Source organism: Tamandua tetradactyla, chromosome 11 (genome assembly GCF_023851605.1).
Source record: "Tamandua tetradactyla isolate mTamTet1 chromosome 11, mTamTet1.pri, whole genome shotgun sequence".
NCBI classification, from domain to species: Eukaryota; Metazoa; Chordata; class Mammalia; order Pilosa; family Myrmecophagidae; genus Tamandua; species Tamandua tetradactyla.
In genome coordinates this window covers 44,823,694-44,845,335 of record NC_135337.1, presented here as the reverse complement: position 1 = coordinate 44,845,335, position 21,642 = coordinate 44,823,694, and the positions used below count along the sequence as shown (strand labels likewise).

Here is a 21,642-nt window from a genome sequence, read left to right as displayed (position 1 = left end):
ATTCTTCTCACATTATTTTGTGTCAAAGACCTATGTACTATCCACCTGCTCTCATTTTCAGTATTATTAAAAATCCAATTTTTCTTATTATATAAATTTGCATTTGTCCTCCAGAATTTCTTTTAGGGCCACTCTTTATCTTCTATATGCATTGGTATCACACTTTTTTTTCCTAGAGACATATCAAGCATTGTAATTACCTTGAATATCATGAAGCAAAAAGGACCTATAAAATAAAACCTGTGATGGACAGATATAAATAAAGGCTGGTGATAAATGATTGAATCAATGTGAAAAAGTAAAAGCACTAAAGCAGGATACCTACTCTGGTTGGCCCAAGAGCCATGCTTTGTATCATTCATTCCTCACAGACACGCACACACACACACAAACATGCACACACACACAGACACACACTCTAACTGGTTTGCTAGGAGCTTGCTCTGGATGCTACTGGCCCTGAGATGCTGGTGGAAAGCCACTTCACTAGTTCTTCAAGTCCTGCGAATCTACATGGCTGTAGAAGACATAAGTAAAGCTAGCTTCTATTTCTCTGAAAGCACATGCATATATTCATACTTGAACTTTAACAGTACTGTCCCTTACCATTCTCTATACAATAATTGGATTTATGTAGCACTTTCTTTCCCATAGGCTTAATAGCTTTCTAAAGGAAATGCGCTGCATTTTACTGATCAGGAAACGAGAGTGGATGAATGACTTCCCATGTCACAGAATATGTGACAGGCACATGTTTGATTAAGACAAAATGTTTAATCTTATTCGTAATTGTTCCTTAATAGCACTAACCTTTGTTCTTGTCTATGGACTTTGATGTTTAGAGAGATTATATAATTCAACACTGTCAAATAACTATTAAGAGGTACAGTGAGGATTCTATAATATAGCTACAGATTTCAAAGCCAGTTTTCTTTTTACTGCTTCTTAATCCACACTGACTACAGATCATACATAATCATTTATGTCTTCAGAGCATCACTACCTCCCCAGCAATAATCAGTATACACTTCCCACTTTGTGAGTCCACAGAAGAAACCCTCCATAAATATTTGTTGATGCTTGGGGTGGGAGGCAGATACAAGCTGATCTAGTCATTCACTTAACACCTAACAAAGATACCAACACAAGGTAAAAGAATGTTTAAATAAATTTCTGAAGAGACTCCATGCCAAACCTTCTTCATAAAATATGAGTTTTAACAACATAACTAGCAATGGATCAAAATGTTGAAACAGTTCTGATATTCCAATTTACAATCACAAACAAACCCACCAAGATATTAGAGCTGAAAAAAAAACAGATAAGAGCAAAATATGTTGCTATTTTTATATTAGGGATATAATTGATATCAAAAGAAATCATCAGAATCATATGGACATATTTTTCATTTTGAGGTCATTAATGATCAGTGTTGGAACATTTTAAATTGCACACATCATTCAAAAATTGTGAGGAACAAAAGTACTTGGGTTAAGTAAGGCTATTCTAATTAATGATTACTGTGCACTTGTACTAAACCAAAGGCCAAAAAAAAAAAATAAGTTAACATCTGGTTTGCAAGAGTTCACTCTCTTATAGCATAGGACCATTTTATAGATCTGATTGCTTCCTCCCTAAATAATATGTCTGGATTGGAATGCTGGTTTATTTATTGGTTCTCTGCTATTTAATGGTACTCTAGTTAAGCTAGTGTTTTATAAAAATGATAAAATATTTACCCAAGCATTCAATCTAAGTTTAAATGTATGAAATAAAAAGACTTCTTGTAAATCCTTGATTTGATTTATGGGACATTTCATCAAGTAAAACCCTAGTTGTAAATGTGGGGTGATAGTGAGGACAACTTAGGTGGGTGGCAACAATGGAATGAGACGTCATTCCTGATCTTTGTTTTTCTAATCATCTAATTTAGTGTAGGCTTTCACAGCCGGACTCCCCACTCTATAAAATAAATTGGAGGGGAGTAAAGTTGTCTGATTAGAAAACTGGAAAAGGAGAGAGGGAATAGTTTCCCATGACCCAAAAGGAGTGGAGCCTTTCTCATAACAATGTAAGAATGATTCCTAACAATTGTAAAGGATTTTCTCATTTAAAAATTACTTCAAAATATTACTAATTTCACTTCCACAAGAATGTAATCACCATATTACAGACAAGAAAGTGTGATTTAAAGAAATCGTATTATTTGAACAAACGTCATCTGGCTGGTAAGTGGCAGAGCCAGGGATGGAATTTACTCCCCCATTTGGTCATACCCAATATGCTATCAAATTGGTTACTGACACCTGGGCATCAACTAAGCAGCCCCTTTCTTCATTACGAATATGGCTAAAATGGAAATGATGGAGAAAAAGAGAAGGCCGTTTATTCCCCAGTGAACAGAAGTCTCCATTTTTTTTTTTCATTTCCATTTCTTATTTTCATCTTGTGTTTCTGTACTCAAATTGTGAAATGGTTAGAGTAAAAGAAATGTAAGAGAAAAAGAAGCTAATATCATCTAACAATGTCATTCTCTTTTAGATTCTCTTAACAGGGGCAAATTAACTTACAAAATATATTTTTAATATTTTACATAACTAAAGATAAGGATGAATCCTACCGGTAAAAGTGAAGTGGAATCTGATCATAGGACAAATATAAGCTTCTAGGGATGATACCATCTCTTCTTTTTAATCTAATAGTTTCTTTGCTTATACTGAGTTAGCTGATCGTTTACCTAAATCCTCTCTCCTCAAGATTTTGTCTTTCTGTTATATGCAGAATGCTCACAAACATGCCACAGGTAATACAGATTATCAGCTCTAATAACCTCATGATTGGAACTACCCTGATTCTTAATGTGAATAGGGTGAGCCTGCATTGATTTTGCTGCAGAACATTTATAGAGACCGTACTCTGAAATTCAAACAACATATTTTCATTCTAAACATTTAACATTAACCAATCATTTATGCATTTAAAAATGGAATGCTATTCCAAGAAGTTGGTTTCTTTGGAAAGTCTCAACATTTGTATGCCATATGCTTCCAAAGAATAAAATATTCAATATTTAATAAAATAACACCAAACTGAAACTCATCCATTGCAGCTGGAGTTGTTTCTTTATTTAGAATCATTTGCTAAACTTCAGAAAAAGACAATCTTCTCCCAATAAGAACACTTTTCTCATGCATAGTGAAGGTAATTTTATAATACTCTATTAATGAAAAGATCTAAGCAAGATTAAGAGGCCTCCTCAGGACCCTCCCACAGCCCGGCATGCACTGAAGTACTTTAAAGGAACTGTTTGCACTGGAATTCTCCCATGCATTAACACTTAAATCTTTAAAATATCTTTGAAGCCCATCTGCTTCAGAGCTTCATTTTTAATGGAAAGGGGCAGTTATAACTGTCTCTGATACAGTTAAGTCTTTTCTTTAATTCTAATTTGGTGTACCTCAGAGGAGATCTTTGGAAGAGAATTATTTTCATTCATAAGATAATGAACCCATTGTTGTGGACATGTTATAATAAAAATCTTAGCAAATGAAACTATATCATCCAATAAATAAGCTATTTTTCTTTCACTTTTGAGTTATAGTCAACAGTATAGAAAATACCATGACTTGGGATTGCGTATGACTACTCTGTATTGTTGAAAGAAAATGTTAATAATGTAAACAAAGAACAGAATAAAAGTTTAGTGAATAATTTCCAAATACAGATTTCTGGATACAAAGATAAAAAAAATTTAGATGTAATTATTTTCAGATTCCAACACAAATTTGTCTCCTTGATTTTCTTCTCTAGTTTGGGAAGTTTTAATTTCCCAAACAGAAAAATACATTGACTTCTCACTTTTGAGGCACTATAGATAATGGATACTATCTGGGCTTTTAAGAGACGCCATTCACCAACTACTAGCTCTGTGATGCCTTAACTAAGTTACTACCTTCTCTGAAACTTATTTTCAACTTCCCTAAAAGAGAGATAAACAGGGTGTCTGGGACATAGGGTTACTGGGAGCTTTAAAAATGTGACTACCTATAGAGGGTTTGGCACCTAAATAATACTTGGTACTTGTTAGATAGAATAAAATTATGAGAATTTATTTTTCAAAAAAAAATTTCCATGCCTATAAACCACAACTATTCCAGCACATTTACCTAGCAGTGAATACAGAAAGTGGCACAATAAAATGGGTCCACAAGGCAAGCGCAAACATTTCAAATCATCACAAACTTTACCTGCTCAAGGATTCTGAAGGTGTTATATGTTTCCCTCACTTTCGTAAGAATCAGCGAATATAACATAGTCAGAAAGGCAAAAGATGTTCCTTTATAAAACTGGGAGAAGAGCTCAGTTTTTTAGAGAACATATAGAATGGGAATTACTTTCAATTCACCTGTTAAAAATGGGAAAGGTTACATATATTCTGAAATTTCATTGTGAGGAATAAACAAATTAATATGCAATCATGTAGGCATTTGACAATATTTTCCATATAAATATGTTTTAAGAAAACTGATTCAAGAAATATTTCCAGAAAATATAAAGGAGTTTGTGGTGGACAAACATTCTAACCGAGGAAAACTAAAAATAAATCAGATAGATTTATTAATCAATTAGAATGAAGACCACATTGCTACTGAAAACAGCAGGATTAGAGGGAACAAGGAGAGGAGAACTGCAAGAGTTGAGCTGGCTTATGCAGTGGCATTGCCCTCTGCACCGTTGCTGATTCTGAATAGAGCAAAAGTCTGAGAATGTGGGCTTTGCTTTCCCACTGGTGGTGGGAAACAGAAAAACGAGCAGTTTAAGGTGATCTTTTTGGATTAAAAATTAAAAAACAAAAGCACTGAAAACTCAACAGACCAAGATATAAGTGAGAATGATGGGGCAGAGAGAAGTGAGCTTGACACACAGACAGTTTACACTTTTCTTTAGACATTCGTCGAAGTCTAAGGCTGGAGAGACAATAGAGCAAGCAGAAAATCTCTTTCTTCTCTAGGGGACTGTGGATTTAAGTTTAGGAATAGCTATGTGAGAAGCTCCAATGAGTACACATGACTTTCACTTAAATGCCCTGAACGACTATGAACAGAGAGTGAGTATTAACGAGAGGTTATTGAAACTAAAATTTTGACTCAACCTCTCAACTCAGTGTCTGGTTGGATTCAGGTGTTCAGCACCCAATCTGAGTGCTAACAGAAGAAAAAGCAGAACCTATCTAGAAGAAAAGGATATGTCTAAAATGTAACAAATAATTGCTAAAAGAGCCATGGGATCATATATATATGTGATTGGCATGGTAGTGTGTATGTATTGTGCATATACATGTGCATATACAGAAGAAAATAAGGGAGATGGGGAAAATATATGGAACTTTCCCATGCAAATTGCATCTAGAAAAAATAAAACAGGAATTCTAGAGCTAAAAAAATAAAATAAGAACTCAAGAAAGATCTAACATAAGATTGGGCACAGCAGAGCGCACCACCGGTGAATTAGAAAACAAGTGAGTAGAAAATACACACACTGAGCTAAAGAGGAAAAAAACAGAATTTTATAAAAGAAGAATTTTAAATTAGCAAGAGCAAAAGTGACAAGTGAGACATCCTCAAAAAGTCTAGCACGTGGGCAATGAGAACCCCTTTGTGAATGGGTCTGAAACAATATTTGAAGAAATAATGTTGAAGGGTTTTTAAAGAACAATGAAATGCTTTAAATCCATTTTCTAGACTGATTTGAACAGCTAGAAACTACTTGAAGCCCAAGCAGTATAAATACAAATAAAACAACACCTAGACATAATAATATTTCCGAGAACTAAAAAAGAGAATTAAAAGCAGCCAGAGAAAGGAGGAAAATCAAAACCTTCAAAGGAGCACAATATGATTAACAGTTGAGCACCTTAACAGAAATGAGTTCTGCATTATGGAGAAAATTGTTGCCAATTGAGACTTCTGTACCCAACAAAATACCATTCAAGGCAAAGGCAAAATAAATACTTTTCAGACAAAGAAAAACTGAGGCAGTGTGCCACTAACTTACCTGCACTAAAAGAAAAGTACAGATAGTTTTTTAGACAGAAGGAAAAAAGTCACAGAATGGAAGACATAAAAAACAAGGGAAAGGGCAAATAGAGGAGAAAAACATGAGTGAATTCTTACTGTAAAATATGTATACCTACTGTCTTGTGGAATTCAAGATGTATGCAGAATTTCACTTTGATTTTCGTTTTGCTTAACATTGATAATTATTTGTTTGCTTCTGTTTGTTGTTTGTCTGATAAATATTTCCCATCTGTTTAATTATAATATTTTATGTATTTTGTGCATTCCAAGTATACTCCTTGGAAGTAGCGTATAATTAGATTTCATCTTTTTTTATGGATATTACTAATTTTTCCTGTCACCTCCAATGTACACTCCAAGATGTGTTGCCATTTAGTATTTTCATCTTTCACATTTATTGATATAATTGATTAGGATTCATTCTTTCTATTTTTCTTATTTTTTATTCCAGCAGCTTGAGACTTGTATATTTAAGGATGTGAATGATGTGTACTTAATTTTACTTCTTCTGATGATCATCTTTAAATATTTAGCCTACCTTTTTAAAAATATTTTATATCACTCTTTATAATTTGTCATATAGGTAGTTACATCAATCCTGGAAACAATACCAATTTCCTTGCTCTCTGCTACCAACACCTTCCCGTTGATTACTGTTTTTTTTAGTTTCATATTGCTTCAGTTTTTAATATTATGCAGCAACATATGTTTGGATTCATCTATATGTTTTGCTGGCCTTTTTACTCACTGATATTTATATATGCATTTTTCTTTCCCAGATTCTATTTTTCACTTTCCTGGAGTATATTTCATAGCATTTGCTTTAATGATTCATGCTTGTATGCTCCCTTTCTGTGCTGGAGAACCAATTTGAGTTTATCTGGGGATACTACTTAGTATGTCTGCTTATAAGGCAATATTCACAGTTATTTAAGGGGAAAGGCATAAAGTGCTAACAGGTTGAGTGCAATGATATCTTGATTTCCATAAAAATCTACTGGGGCACACCATTTCATTTCTAGCTCAAGTGCCCGCACTCATAAGTTCAGTCTCTGAATAAAATACTTTTGCTGCCAACTGCTGCACACAAGCTTTGAAGAGGGCAGATTGGTATCAATTCTATGGGTATGGCTCCCCTAAAAGCACCAGTCTCCTCCTCCTTTTTCGTGAAATGACTTGCCTGAGTCACATTTGTATGTGATTTTAACCATGAACGCATTCCAATTTTCTTTCTTTCTTTCTCTCTCTCTTTTTTTTTTTTTTGGCAACCTTCAGTTGCCATTTTTAAAAATTACTAAATATATTTGTATATATTATCCTGTGATTCTACTTATGTTTCTTCTGCTGTACTGAAGATCTAGGAGCATGAAAGCCTCATGTCCACCAGAAACAGTGGCTTCAATGCTGCTGAAAGGTTATTATAGGAAGTCTGACCCTGCTACACTTCATTGATCTGGACTATCCATGGCTTCATTGTAAGTGACTATCTTTTTGGGATCTTGCCGTCTGCAAATTCCAAATAGATTGCATTTCTTTAGTGTGATATATAATAGCAGATCTCAGGTCGAAAGAACCCCAGCTGTCATTCTTTCCTAGGCCTCTTTGGTATCTCTGTTCTTTGGTGGAGTCTAACAAAGTGTTCATGGGAGAGGTCAGAGTATTTTGATTTTCTCTCATAGTCCTTTCAGAGAAACTCTAAGGCATCTGGACTGCTGGTGTTTGCTTTTTGCAGGTCACCTATAAGACTGGGTTCCAAGGAAAAGGCTCCACTCTCACTAGTAGTCCCAGGTTTTAGAATGTTAACCAGAACTTGAGGACCAGTCCAGTTTTCTCCAGCTCAGAAGCCTTGGGAAACACACAATGCTCAGTTCTTGAGGGGATCGTTTCAACACCCTGTGAAACCAAAGAGGTAGGACATTCTCCTTGAAATGTTGCCTCCATCACTTTATGATCTGTTGACTTTCCAATAACAATCTCAGGGTTGGCATTGGGCTCATTTATGGATGATAAACTCCACTGATTATGGAAAATATCCCCCAAGTTGTGCTGATCTCTCAGAGAGCGCAGATCTGCTCGTGGTGTGTTCAACAGCACAGTTTGCATATTTGAAGGGTAGATAAAAAGGTTAGGTTTAATTTGTTTAACAGCTGCTGAAATTTTGGGAAACTGAATCAGTCCCAGAGGAGGTGGGAGTAATAGCAGCAGTAGTGAATACCCGCTTGCATCAATCCCTGCTAAAACCGGTCTATTAGAAAAACTGGCAGAAGTAACAGATTTCAGTGCAGACATAGGGACCTGGAATAACCAATTTTAAGACTGGATCCTGAGTTTCCCCAGTGATGATGGAGAGGATGAAGATGGAGATGGAGACACAGGAGCATTCTGTACAATTTTGTTGTTGAGGTCTTCCCTAACTTTGCTTGCATAACATTTTAGGAACTGTCATAGCACGGCTATTTTCCACTGGAATAACTGGGGCTGGTTTAAATAGGGTTAAGAAATCCTCCTTGGAGGCAACAGCTGGAGCATGCTTTCCTTTGGACCCATCAACAAACTTTTTGCTGCTCATAAAAGGTTTAACATCAGAACTCTCCCACAGTGCATCACCCACAGTAGGTTTTCTTCAGCTTATTCCTCCAAACCCAGTTTCATACTTCCAACGGGCTTAGAACCATCCACTCAATCTCCCTTTTATTCACCATAGTCAGATTTGAAAGTTTCAGGTCCCTGTTTAAAGTTGGGACACTGGTTCCTTGTTGTATTATTTTGTCCTGCACTAAAGTAAGGTTCTCAGAACACTTGACATATTGTGCCCAGCTTTCTTTTCTGAGGAGTGGTATATCTGCTCTCACATTCACTATCATCATTACCTGCCCTGTCATGCTCAGGTTCATGTGTCAACTTGGCCAAGTGGTGGTACCTTTTTGTCTGGTTGTGCAAGTGCTGGCCTGTCTGTTGTGATGAGGACATTTCAGAGAATTAAATCATGATCATGTCAGCTTTATCCACAGCTGATTCCATTTGTGATCAGCCAAAGGGGGGTGTCTTCTACAATGAGTGATGCTCAATCTAATCATGGGAAGCCTTTTAAGGAGGATTCAGAAGAGACAGTCTTCTCTTCCTGCTTCAGCTGGCAAGCCTTCCTGTGGAGTTCATCCAGACCCTCCATCGGAATCATTGGCTTCACAGCCTGCCCTGCAGATTTTGGACTCTGTGTTCCTGCAGTCACATGAGACACTTTTATAAATTTTATATTTGTGAGTGTTCCCTGTTGATTCTGTTTCTCTAGAGAACCCTAACTAATACATCTTGGTACCAGGAGTGGTTCTTAAGAAACAGAATCTTAAAAATGTTTTTTTATGAATGTTTTTCTATTCTGACTGGATGCAAAGGCACTAAGGACTCTGATTCCCATAATCAGAATGACAGTCCCAATCATGGGTGAGTCCCAACTCACCAATGGGGTGAGTTGGCAAAAGAGATAGTCAAAGTATCACCATTCGATGCTCCTAATGCTTTGCTTATACGAAGCCATGCTCTGAGGGATAATGTTTTTGACACCTTTACAGAGTTTTGTGGAAATAAGAGGTATAAAGATGTTGGCTGGTTGTTGTTAGATACACTGGCTACATTAAGGAGTGAAAGAGATGTGCTTAAGACTTCAAACGAGAAGCTTAAACGTCCTCTGATGGATGTAGACATTTCTGATTATCCTGAAGGAAAATCTTATTTCCTGTGCCCATATACTTGAGATCTCTGAAAATCAGACTCAGAATCTTATTGTTAGAGTAGCAACTTTACAATGTAAACTGAAATCTCAATGTTGCATGGTGTCTGCCATTAAATGAGGGCATTGATTGGAAAGGAGTGGGACCCTGAAAAATGGGATGGTGACATATGGATTGATAATGATGTCGAGGGTGAGGTTAAAACCCTAGGTCATGCTGAGTCCTCTCTAGATAACCCTGTAATAGTTTGCCCTGAGGACATAACCACCCCACCTCCAGCCTGCTTTGAGGAATTGGCCACCCAACCTCCTCCTGAAGGGATTAGCCCTAGAGTGATTAATCCTGTTTCACCAGATGAAACTGCAAACAAAGGCCCTGAAGCAAATGGCTTGGAAGATATTTCTAATTCTTTTCATGACCCACCCCCACCACCCCTCACTTCTTCCAGACCTATAACTAGACTCAAGTCCCAACAGGCCCCTAAAGGTGAGGTACAAAGTATCACACATGAGGGGGTACATTATACTACAAAAGAACTGTATGAGTTTTCCAATTTATATAGACAGAAATCAGGGAAATATGCATGGCAATGGATTTTAAGGGTGTGGGATAATGGCGGGAGGAATATAAGGCTGGATCAGACTGAATTTACTGATATGGGCCAACTAAGCAGAGATTCTGCAGTCAATGTTTTAGCTCGAGAGGTTAGAAAAGGTATTAACAGTTTGTTTGGATGGTTGGTTGAAACATGGATCAAAAGGTGGCCAACATTACCTGGGGTTGAAATGCCAGAACTTCCCTGGTATAATGTAGATGAAGGGATGAGAGGTTTAGAGAGATTGGAATGTTAGAGTGGATTTATCATGCAAAGCCTGCTCTTACACCCCAGGAATGTTCAGAGGATGCACCTTTTACCAGAACAGTGAGAAATAAATTTGTGAGACTAGCATCATCATCCCTGAAGAGCTCGGTAGTGGCCCTTCTCTGTAGGTCAGATATTACTGTAGGAACTGCTGTCACCAAGCTGGAATCCTTAAATACAATGGGGATGATGGGATCCCAAGTTGGCAGAAGCCAGGTGGCAGCACTTAATCGCCAAAGACAGGGTAGATGTGGCTATTATAATAGACAGCAAACTCAAGACAAGTGTCAAAATTATATGACTCGCAAAGATTTGTGTCACTGGCTAGTAAATCATGAGGTACCTAGAAATACAATAGAAGGGAAGTTTACTAAATTCTTGTTCTAACTGTATAAACAAAAGAATTCTAGGTCAAGTGAACAGAAGTCTAACCTGAATTGAAAAAACACAGATTCATGCCCCTTAATCAATTTCCAGACTTGAAACAGTTTACAGACCCAGAGCCCCTTGATTGAAGGGGAGGCCAGGTCCCTTTGGGGGAGAACCCTGTTATACTGTCACAAATTTATACTGTTAATCTTCCTCCAAGCCTTCCCCAAGGAGACCGATGGCCTTTTACCAGGGTAACTGAGCATTGGGTAAAAGGAAATCATCAAATATTTGGGGTATTATTAGATATTGGTTCAGAAGTGACATTAAGTCCAGGGGAACCAAAACATCACTCTGGTCTACCAGTCAGAGTGGGGGTTTATGGAGGCCAGGTGATCAATGGAATTTTAGCTCAGGTCTGTCTCACAGCGGGTACAGTGGGCCCCCAGACCCATTCTATAACTATTTCCCCAGTTCCAGAATGTATAATTGGTATAGAAATACTGAGTAACTGGCAAAATCCCCACATTGGCTCTCTAACTCATGCAGTGAGGGCTATTATGGTGGGAAAGGCCAAGTGGAAGCCACTAGAACTGCCCCTACTGAATAATACCGGATACCTGGAGGGATTGCAGAGATTACTGCCACTCTTAAGAACTTGAAGGATGCAGGGGTGATGATTCCCACCACATCCCCATTCAACTCTCCTATTTGGCCTATGCAGAAAACAGATGGGTCCTGGAGGATAACAGTGGATTATCATAAGCTCAGCCAGGTGGTAACTCCAATTGCAGCTGCTGTTCCAGATGTGGTATCATTGCTTGAGCAAATCAATAAATCCCCTGGTACCTGGTATGCAGCTATTGATCTGGCAAATGCTTTTTTCTCAATAGCTATTAGTAAGGACCACCAGAAACAATCTGATTTCAGCTGACAAGGCCAGCAATATACTTTCACTGTCCCACCTCAGGGGTATATCAACTCTCCAGCCCTATGCCATAAACTTGTCCGCAAGGACTGTGATTGCTTCTCCCTCCCACAAGACATCACACTGGTCCATTATATTGATGATATCATGTTGATTGGATTTAGTGAGCAAGAAATGGCAACTACTCTAGACTTACTGGTAAGGCATTTGTGTGTCAGAGGATGGGAGATAAATCCAACAAAAATACAGGGGCCTTCCACTTCAGTAAAATTTCTGGGTGTCCAGTGTTGTGGGGCATGTTGAGATATCCCTTCTAAGGTGAAGGATAAGTTGCTGCATCTGGACCCTCTTATGACCAAAAAAGAAGCACAAGACCTAGTTGATCTCTTTGGATTTTGGCTACAACATATTCCTCATTTGGGTGTGCTACTCCAGCCCATTTATTGAGTGAGCATAAAAGCTGCTAATTTTGAATGGGGACCTGAACAAGAGGAGGCTCTGCGACAGGTCCAGGCTGCTGTGCAAGCTGCTCTGCCACTTGGGCCATATGATCCAGCAGATCCAATGGTGCTGGAAGTGTCAGTGGCAAATAGAGATGCTATCTGGAGCCTTTGGCAGGCCCCTATAGGAGAATCACAACACAGACCCTTAGGATTTTGGAGCAAAGCCTTACCATCTGCTGCAGGTAACTACTCTCCTTTTGAGAAACAGCTTTTGGCCTGCTACTGGGCCTTAGTAGAGACTAAACGCTTAACCATGGGCCACCAAGTTACCATGAGACCTGAGTTGCCTATCATGAGTTGGGTGTTGTCTGACCCACCAAGCCATAAAGTTGGGCGTGCACAGCAGCACTCTATTGTAAAATGGAAATGGTATATACGAGATAGAGCCAGAGCAGGTCCTGAAGGCATAAGTAAGTTACATGAAGAAGTGGCACAAATGCCCATGGTTTCCACTCCTGCTGCCACATTACCTTCTCTTTCCCAGACCAGAGCTATGGCCTCTTGGGGAGTTCCTTACAGTGAATTGACTGAGGAAGAGAAAACTGGGGCCTGGTTTACAGATGGTTTAGCACGATATGCAGGCACCACCCAAAAGTGGAAAGCTGCAGCACTACAACCCTTTTCTGGGGTGTCCTTGAAGGACAGTGGTGAGGGGAAATCCTCCCAGTGGGCATAACTTCGAGCAGTGCACCTGGTTGTTCATTTTGCTTGGAAGGAAAGCTGGCCAGAGGTGCATTTGTGTATACACAATGCAAGGGGCAGTGATTTGTTCTAACTGGAAAAGACACATATTCTGGATATAGGTTTGCTTTCCCTGCACTCAATGCTCCTGCCAAAACTACCATCCATGGGCTTAGAAAATACCTCATCCATCGTCATGGTATTCCACATAGCATTGCTTCTGATCAAGGAATACATTTCACAGCAAATGAAGTGTGGGAATGGGCACATGCTCATGGAATTCTCTGGTCTTACCATGTTCTCCATCATCCAGAAGCAGCTGGATTGATAGATCAGTGGAATAGAAGATCCCCTAGAGTGTCTTTTAGTACTTCCATGCCCTGTGATTAAAATCAATGGAAAACTGAAACAATCCAATCCAGGCAGGACTACCAATGGCTCTGAAACTTCAGGAATGAAGGTTTGGGTCATCCCACCCAGCAAAGAACCACAACCAGCTGAAGTGCTTGCTGAGAGTAAAGGGAACATGGAATGGGTAGTGGAAGAAGGTAGTGATAAATATGAACTTTGACCACATGATCAGTTACAGAAACGAAGACTGTAATGCTGTTTTGTTCCTGTTAGACTATTTAAGTTTTAAGATGTCAAGTTTAAGAATGATTATTACCCAAGGATTTGCACCCTATTCTGGAGAGATTTAATGAGTTTCCAGTTATATGCAGGATTGTTGAGTATTGTTAGGTGAAAGAAAAAATGTGTGTTTTATTGTTTTTTATTTAGAAATTAGGTATGGTTTAAGGTGGTATTTATAGCTGCCAAGTTGACAAGGGGCGGACTGTCATGGTCAGGTTCATGTGTCAACTTGGCCAAGTTGAGGTACCTTTTTGTCTGGTTGTGCAAGTGCTGGCCTGTCTGTTGTGATGAGGACATTTCAGAGAATTAAATCATGATCATGTCAGCTGCATCCACAGATGATTCCATTTGTAATCAGCCAAAGGGGAGTGTCTTCTTCAATGAGTGATGCTTAATCTAATCACTGGAAGCCTTTAAGGAGGATTCAAAAGAGACAGTCTTTTCTTCCTGCTTCAGCTGGAGAGCCTTCCTGTGGAGTTCGTCCAGACCCTCCATTGAAATCATTGGCTTCACAGCCTACCTTGCGGATTTTGGCTCTGCGTTCCTGCAGTCACATGAGACATTTTGATAAATTTTATATTCGCAAGTGTTCCCTGTTGATTCTGTTTCTCTAGAGAACCCTAACTTATACATGCCCCTTTGCCCATATAACCATTAGTAATAGCCAGAGCTGTTTGTCACAATACCATTTGTAATTGTTACAGCATCAGTCTTGTCTACAGATTGGCTCTCTACAGATTTGTTTTTGTAAGATTTCCCATTCTTCTTGTGCATACTGTTTTTCTGGATGAACTTCTCGGTTTTAATCCCTGTTTTTCTTGGATGAACTTCTTGGTTTTAATCCCTGTTTTTCTAAAGATGCTGGCCTTCACAGTCTGCTTCAGGTCTACAATTTGTGGCTGCCACTGAGGACCCTGGAAATAGGGTTGGTGGCATTAGAACTCAGGCTCTTTAAAGATATTTCTCTTTCTCCAGCATTACCCATTTAGTTCGCAAGAACCTGTCTTCTGTGTTACCTGGTGTTGCTAGGGGATATATTTTTGCTCATGTTTCAGCTGCATGGGCTGGGCCTTAGGGCTGCCCTCAGTTCCATGCTGCAGGTACTGGTCAGGCTGCTGGTGATGGTGGTGGCTGTGATTGTGGCGGCTGTGGTGGGGGTGGCTGTGGTGGTAGTGGTCATGGCAGTGGTGAGGGGTGGCCATAATGGGGGTGGCCATAGCGAGGGTGGCCATGGCGGGAGTTGGTTGTGGTGATAGTGGTCGTGGTGAGAGGTGGCCATGGTAGGGGTGGCCGTGGTGGTGGTACTGTGGCAGTGGTGGCCATGATGATGTTGGGGTCGTGGCTAGCCCAGCTTCTTTTCTTCTAAAAGCACCTGGGACTCCCTGACTGACCTGCAGGCTGCTGCACTGTCAAGATCTGACTCAATTTTCTTCTAGTCTTTTATTGATTCCTAAAATCTTCTAACTCTTCTCATTATCAATGTACAGATCTAGTAAAGCTATAGCCTTTGAAAAATGCTATCTCATAAGCCGGGTTCTATGGTTTGAGTCAGCCATTTAATGCAAGCTCTTAATTATTGAGTTTTAATTATTGTTAAAGAGCAAAAAGAAACAATATTTGAAGGAATAACAATGTAGCGAATTTTCAGATTAGCTGAAAATTTCAAAAGGTAAAAAAATACATGAGATATTTATAAATTAAACTTTCTAATAAGGATAGTGCTATGGAAGGTCACAGAAGAGAGAAATTTATGTGGGCCAGAACAGTACCCATAGAACCATTTCATTTTCTCTAAAATTATGTGTTTTCTGTCAGGTAAAAAAAAGTATGAATATAATTTTTTGGCCTGCTAGGTGTTATTTTTTTCTGATATATCATTTAATGTCATGATTCCAATATTAATTTAAGTGCTATTTGAATTTTAGTTTATATATTTACATTTTACTTTCAAATCAGGGTATGGGTTCAAGCAGTGTGCTAACAGCTATTTTTTTTGCCTTAGAGCTGAAATTATATGTACATACTCCAAAAGCATTAAAAAATAAACAAAATCCATTAAATCAACTAATCTGTGGCAGAGACAAACATATTTTTATATCTCTCCATTGCCTAGTAAATATTGGTTAAATTGAATTTAATAACAGGTAAATAAATTTATACCTTAAGATATTTTCACCCAAACAGGTGAATTTATTTTTCCCTTTTAAGCTGATCAGTATTTTTGGTTTCCTATAACTTGTTTTCAGTTACCAGCCATAAAATATCATTACTTCTTTATTCACACGCCCTCATGTTTTCTCTGCAAATATTGTTAGTTTGTTAATTCCCTCATTGTGATCTCTTCAGCTTCTCACATAATCCTCTCATTTGTCACACCTCTCCTCAAAGCATATAACTGTAGGTCTTAAAGTAAACTATCCATAAGCCAAAACTTTCAATATTAGTAAGAGTCAGGTTGATACCTTGCAGATTTCTAGAAGCTGCATCACTGCGATTGTCAAGAAGACAAGGAATGATTCATCTAGCCAGTCTTACACTAAAGCGAAGTAATTTAATCTTTCCAAAAATGTGTAGTTCCATTATATGTTTAATTGTTCAACATCAATTGACATTTTTTGAAATGTAAAGACATAGTCATAAGAACATAATCAATTCTCAAATAGTTTAAGGTTAAGATCTTTTGCTGGCATGATAGGCCAGAATTGTCTAAGTTTTTTCTCTTCATAAAAACCTATCAAATTATATCCAACTAAGGACTGGAACAGTAAGAAAGATGAATGGGAAGAAGTCCAAAATAGACAAGAAAAGTTCTAAGAGGGAAAACCTTGAGCTATGCATGGAAGTTGGTTGGTACAATGTTAGTAGTTTGCCAGTGAAGTAAGGATGAAGGTTTCTAGCTCTGGAATCAGCAACACATGGGTCAAATAATCTCCATGCTCCACAATCCTATCCTTGAGTTCTACCCTTGAAAGCTTTCGTTGTCTCATCTGTAAAATGCGGATAATGGAATCTGGTTCAGAGGATTATTATGAATATTAAGTATATTAATGTGACTAAATCATGTTAATTCTTACTAGCTGTTATTATTGCTATACATTTGAGGCAGGCAAAGATAAGAATAAAATGTGAGTAAGTAAACTAAATAATGACAGATTATAATAGTTAATTAAAATCAGGAGAATCAGAAAGCAAATTCCTGGAGTACTGGCCAATATCACTAGATTAGAGAAATTTAGAGAGCAACATTAAAATCAGAGTTCATATGAACTACACCTGCAGATTAGTGTGGTCAACAATCTGCACAGCTGTACTCAGTAGTTCTGCTTCTAGACGCCAATATTAATATAACATAGTATCCATCTAGGTAATAAAAACAAAGCACAAAACATGTATTTATTTGGTCATCCATTTGTATGTTTACTCCAAACTAAGGCTAAAAATACCTTCTAATTCTAAATAGGGTAGACTTGAAAACACTTTATTTTGTAATGGAAATATGGTCGGTAGAGATTTATCGTGCATTGGGAATAACTTTATAATGACACAAGAGAAGAAAGGGGTGTTTAAATATGAGTGTTCTCTCAGGAGAACTTTCTCGAGTGGTACCTGCTGGTACCTGTGCCAAACCCTGTGGTCTCACAACAAGGTTATCTCAAATAGGAAACTTGGCCCTCAGAATTAGGTGTCTTAGTATCCTGATTGCTAAAACAAATACCATGCATCAGGTTGGCGAAACAACACTCAGACAGTTTCAGAGTATAAATGGCTGGCTTCCTTCTGGGACTGTATCTCCTGGCTGGCCGGCACTGTTTGGGATCCCTTGACTTTTCCATCGGATGACAATGCACATGATGGCATATTGTCCCATCTCTTTTGGTTTCCATTGACTTCCAGCTTCTGGCTGTTCCCCAGTGGTTCTCTTTCTGTGCCCAGTTTCCTTTTCTTGTAAGGACTTCAGTTATAGTTGGTTAAGGCCCTCAGTCATCCAGTTTGGGCATACCTTAACTAATAACATTTTCTTAGCCCTTATTTACAAATGGGGTCCTCCCACAGGAAGAGTGATTGCCTCCTGAACATATCTTTTGTGGAGGACGTGATCCGATTTCCAGCACTACGGAACAGTCGAGTGCAGTTCTTGAATGCATGCCTTTAAGTCCTCGGAGCTGTGAATTCTCTTCTCTGAAACAATATTGGCTCATCACACATCTTTCACGTGTTCACCTCCAAAACTTCAGCCCTCTTAAAAATCTCTTTACTGGCAAACACAGACTTACACAATGATCTGATACCAGGCACAAGATTGACTAGAAGTTTAGTTCTTTAGTTCAACTTCCAAATACAGGCAGAACTTCATAGAGCAAATCCACCGTTTCTACCTTAATATAGGTAAAGGAAAATCACATGTTATGTGTCTATGATAAAAGTTTGCATTAAATTTGCTTGAAGCTCAATATGTAATTCATTCCGGGGTGGCATTTTTTTCCCAAGTAGGTTATGCTGTATACTACACAGACATACATACAAGGAGAAAAAAAGAAAGTCAAGAGTTATAATTACATTCACATGTTGGCTAATTGGGCCCTTCGGGACCTTCTTCCTAATTATAAGAGGCATACAAAGAAGAAATATCACTAAAAGCAAGTACGTATAGAATGAATATGAGTTTGAATGGGTTGAGCTGGCTATATAAAAGCTGTAAAACTTGATAGGAAAGGAATGCTATTAGTTGCCAACCATCTCCTACACATTAAAGAAAAAAAAAGAAAGAAAAAAGAAACAAGCTAACAGTGGTGTCATTGACAGAATATAAGATGAGAAAAAAAGTTATGTTAGCTTCAAAGAGGGCATATTGAACAAAGTAAACTTCCTAATATATACTGGATGTATATGTTATTTTACATGTGTTTTAGAAATGCGAGGAAATTCTGGACTCACAACACCATCTGAATTTAAAAAAAAACCTTTTGTGGCAAATTCAATAGACATAAGATTTTTTATAAGACTTCAGAAAGGATGAATTGCACAGATATATTACAAAAGTATAAATTTAAATATCTTCAGAGAATTTATTCCTTTGATGATATTGTTTTGTAATAAAAGAAAAGTTAGATTTTGATCTCTGACATGGGAAAACTATGTTATTGTCTTGATGACTCTTCAAGTAAAATTTACAGCTGTTTTTCCTGGGCATCCAGGGTGGAAGAAGGATGGAAAAGAGTGCACCCATATTAGAGTGAATCATGGAACTTTTTACAAGATAGTAATTCATTTTATTTTACATCAAGTGGTACCCTTTTGACATGTCTATAAAAGTCAGAATGTTTATAGTAGATGCGTATATAATATTACATTACACCTTATATCCGAGATAAACTGGCAAAAACCCTAAAGCTCAATAGGAACGAGATTGCCTTTATCTCTTAAAACTGTCATTTTAATTTCCCACACTAAACAATGCTTTAGATGCAGAATGACTTAAGTTCCTGGTGGCTGCTAGACCACAATCTTGTAACGCTTTGAATTTAGTACCTAATCAAATTGCTTTGCTTTTAGTATTCTTATCTTGATTTATATGAATTGGTATATGGTACCCTCCTTAGTATACCCAAAGGAACAGTGTATTTTATAGCATTCTAAATGCAAATCCTGCTCCTAGATTTATGCCATGGACAATGCAACCACACTATTAAAAAAGAATTTAAAATGAAACCCAGGAAAACGGAAATGGCAATTTTAGAGTGTAAAATGCTTGGCCCTGATGCTCCACGGGCTGCTGTGACTGAGCCTGAGTGCTAGAGCTGGGCGCAGTGCAGAGCCCACAGCTTCAAAAATCTACCTTCTATTGGAATTATAAGCCCAGTTAATACAAAGGAAAATTTCCCTTGTGCAAAATCGAATCAATTCTAATATATCTATATTATAACTATTATTTCTATGACTATTATAATTCAAGTTCACAATTATGAGTTCAGTTCATAAAAAGAAAATTGGCCTTCGTGTGAGCAGCATTTTCAGTCAGAAATGGGAAACACACATTTAAGTAACCAAGTTTGCAATCATTACTCTCTTTATTTCAGTACCCGCTATGGGCCCAATTCAACCTTCAAATACTGATGATATTCAATTCCCTCTGCACTCAAGTTTATACACAAATCTTAGTCTAAGGATAAGTAACAAAAGTAGGGAAATGATACTTGAGGAGGGAAAAATATCCAACTTTTTTTTTTTACCATGGGCTTGAATAAACTTCTCCAAAGCAAGACTAAACATGCAGGATTAAATATTTAATCTCAATGTAATTATGTTTGAGAAAATAATCAAATTCTTGGGTTCAATTGCTTTTCATTAATGTTCCAGTATAATCTTCTCTCTAGATGCAAATGCACTCTCTCCATTTATCTGAGTGTTAGCTGAATATGAGCTAGTTTTACTCATGACCTGTACAAATAGGCCCACCACTTAACTCTGAAAATTCAGAGAGTTATTATTTTTAAAAGACAAGTTGACAGGAGAAGCACCATGAGATGGTGATATAAGACATCCCTGAGAGCATTTTCACATAGAGACAGCTAAATAAAAGGGGAGATTCAACTTGCTTAGAACTCTGGAGGATGATGAAAACTGGAGAAAGACTCCACAAATGCTGTTTCAAAATAAAAAATAAAACCCACCAAAAGAAAAAAGTGAGTAGGCGAGCAGGGCAGATGTGCCAATCCAGACCTCCCTCCAATGCCAGGTCGCACACAGTTTAAGAGATAAAGAGTGGCTGCACTCTGTCCCGGGGACCTCCGACTATGATTACAGACCACAGAGCCATCCATGCCAGTGACTTAGAGTCCTACACACATTCAGCCACAGCAACCAGGACCACAGAGACATAGTGGTCAGCAAGCATGAGCATGCAAAGCAGTCCCACAGAAATCAAAATGATCCATGGCAGCACTTTTGGTGTGCTGTGCACACTCCCAGCCCGGTCCCTAATTGCTAGTGCACCCAAATGAAAAAATTGGATGTCTTTTAACATTGACCTCATTTGGGTTGGGATTCCCTAAGGCAGAAGTTGCCAGAGGTAGAAAAGCTACATATAAAGGAGAAGATAAACAACTGTAAGGCAGGGTTAAACCAAACCTGGAAAAGAGGGAGATAAATTTGTATAAAGCAATGAGAACAGCCTAGGGCTCCTGGAGAAGGAACAGAGGAAAGGAAATCCTCTCCTGGAGGGGAAACAGTAGCACATAATACAATAATGTTAACAGTTATTGTACATGCCCAGGGCAAGAGGCAGGTGCAGAAAGATCTGAGAAAATATGAACTGTTACACATGGGCTGCTCTAAAGGTTCAGTACAAACTAGGCCAAGCCTTGAAAAAGAACCTTAACACACAGTCAATCTACACTACAATGCTAGGCATGAGGGAGAAACTGACTTCCGAAGTTATCACATCAAAACAAATAAATGCTCAGATATCAACTAAAGATCACAAGCCATACAAAGAAACAGGAAGAGATGATTCAATCAGGGGAACAAATTAGAACTTCAGAGGAAATACAGACTGTGGTGCAGCTAATCAAAGTTGTCCAATTAAATCTCCTAAATCAAATAAGCTAAAAGAAAGTGTGGATAGAAATGAACTAAACTTGGATGCAGAATCCAAGGACATAAGGAAGATGATGTGTGAACAGAAAGAATTGAATTTTTTAGAGGAGCATAACAGAATTTATGGGGATGAAAAACACAAGAATGGAGGTTAAAAATAGACTAGAGTCATTCAATGGCAGATTTTAACAAGCAGAAGAAAGAATTAATGAACTAAAAGATAGGACAAGTAGAATCATAGAGTTGGAATATCTGATAAAAGGAA

General features: G+C 38.0%; 1 pseudogene; it reads right to left on the bottom strand.

Moving 5' to 3' along the window:
* Window positions 1–7,522: 7,522 nt before the first annotated feature.
* LOC143649119 (FMR1-interacting protein NUFIP2 pseudogene) lies at window positions 7,523–15,013 on the bottom strand (annotated as a pseudogene).
* Between the last annotated feature and the right edge of the window lie 6,629 nt (window positions 15,014–21,642).